Here is a 2,501-nt window from a genome sequence, read left to right on the forward strand (position 1 = left end):
CCGCACGTGTCCTCCCGCGACGCCGCCCCACCCGGCTGCGTGTAGCGTCCTGCGGGCCCCTTCTGCCTCGCACGACTGCAGTTTGTGGCTTTGCCGCTGTCGGTCACGCCTGCCTGTCCCCCTGGAGCCGGGGTCAGCGATGTCCCCGTCATCACCGGGCGGCGCTCGAGCGGACGGCGCGGTGGTGCTGGTCTGCGTGGGTTGCAGTTCCGTATTTACTGAAAACGTGCCGAAAGGGAATGAATAGGTTAATACAAAGCTGTTCACCCGTCCTTGAGATCCGATATGTTGGGCCTTGTCTAATATTTTTAAGAAACGCTGCATGCAAAAGTGGGTAGTCCCCCCACCCCTCTGTTAAATAGGAGATGAGGTCTCAGGAGACCCTTCCGGAAGACACCATCCTCATCCCCGACTTCCCAAGCCCAGCTGCTGGCCACGTGAATGCATGCGTTCTCTTTAGTGGAAAGATGAAGAGTCTTAACTTCGCTGGTAATTTCCTCTGAGTGGTTATCAAAGGCTTCCTCAGTTTAAAAAAAAGTTCTTTCAAGCTAAAGAATGATTCAAATAGAAGCGCTTACTAAATTTAGGAAGTAATGCTTGCAAATATTTTCAGTATGTTACTCAGTACTAAGATACAAATGAGGGGGTAATCAGCCCTGGAGCCTCTGGCCTTGCTGTCTTTTTTTCTTGAGGTAGGGTCTCACTGTAGCCCAGGCAGGCCTTGAGCTCACAGGGATCCTCCTGCCTCAGCCTCTTAAGAGCTGGGATCACAGGCACGATACTGCCATCACACCCTGCCAGATAATCTAGTTTTAAAAACCTGATGGCACACACTTGTAATTCTGGCTTTCAAAACTAGCAGGAAGATGGAAGGTTCAAGCTCATCATGGGTAACTTAGCAAGACCCAGTCTTGAAAAAAGAAGGGCAGTGGGTATAGCTCAGTGCAGAGGCCCTGGGTTCAATCCCCAGTACCAGACGTAAACAGACACACACACAGCCAGGATAGCATCTGCTCAGCCTTCAGATGTATGTGGTCAGTAGGAATCCCAAGAACCCAGTGCCAGGAAACCAAAAGTTGCTAAAAATCAAACCCACAGAGGTGGGGGAGTAACTGGGCTTCCCCCAATCTAAGCAGAAACCATCTCAGATGATCCAGGAAGGATCCAGGTGGCAAAGGACAAATGCATTTGCAGCCTGGTCACTAGGGTGCCTTGGAGACGCTTTCAAATCTTAGTTTAGGTTGTAAGAACAGCAAACAGCCTCTGCAGACCACCATGGAAGAGGCACAGGCTGCCTCCCTGAAATGCCAGATGCCAGATAATTTGTAATGAACACAAGTTCAAGCCGGCATGGTAGTACCCACTTGTAATCCCAGCATGCTGGGAGGCTGAGGCAGAACCCAACAACTTGGCAAGTTAGTAAGAATTTGTCTAAAAGTAAACAAGAGTAGGGCATGTAGCTCAGTGTGAAGGCCCTGGGTTCCATCCCCGATACTGAATAATTTAAACACCTACCAGGTGCACCCCACAGTGGAAGTTAAATGCCACCACATAGCACCTTGGGGACATGCTCAGCCTGTACTCAGGACAGCAAGACCCTATCCCATGCATGGGGACAGAACCCTCCTGACTCAAACTGCAGAGGCAGGGAAACAGGCACAGCCTTAAACACAAGCCCTGACTGAATCAGATTGTTCCCAGTAACTTAATTATATCCCAGGGTAAAGCCCGAGAACTTTGTGGCAGTTACACAAAAATATCCAGCTTCCAGAAAGGCAGCCAGCTTCTTAAAAAGGCACAGTTTGAGGAAGACTTGGCAAGAATTGGTACAGAATTTCTTTATCCTTAAATATTTGGTAGAATTCACCAGTAAATCCATCTGGGCCTGGAGCTTTTTGGGTTTCCTTTTGCTTTTGGGGGGTTAGGGGAGCAGTGGGGCTGGAAGCCAGGGCCCGGTCAGGCTAGGCAAGTGTTCTACCACAGAGCTGCACCCAAAGCCCTGGGCCTGAAGTTCTCTTTGTAGGAGGGTCTTGAGCTATTTTTATCTGGGACTCTGTCTCCATTATTCATATCTTCTTGAGCAGGCTCTGGTGACTGGCATCCTTCAAGACAGTTGTTCATTTTATCGAATGTGTCAGTTCAGTGTCATAATTCTGCTCCTGATAATCTTTTTTAATGTGTGTACTGTAGTGATATATCACACTCCCTTTCTTCCCCTGCACGAGAGGCTGACTCCAGGGCCTCCTCACTGATCACTTCATGCCTGATGACTTGATTGGACAAAATGTTGTGAATTTTGTCCTTTTATTATCATTAGTGGGAATTAAACTAAATTATCCAGGCAATCCTCCTGTCCCAGCCTCCCGGAGTGCTGGGATTACAGTGGATCCTCGACTTACAAATTCAGTTCGTTCCTGAGGGCTGGATGTAACTCAAGTCAGTCAGTTGCTTTTAAAGTCTCTCTTCTACATTTTTTTTTTTTTTTTTTTTTTTTTTTTTCA

Source organism: Fukomys damarensis, unplaced genomic scaffold (assembly GCF_012274545.1).
Source record: "Fukomys damarensis isolate Sample0158 unplaced genomic scaffold, DMR_v1.0_HiC HiC_scaffold_17, whole genome shotgun sequence".
NCBI classification, from domain to species: Eukaryota; Metazoa; Chordata; class Mammalia; order Rodentia; family Bathyergidae; genus Fukomys; species Fukomys damarensis.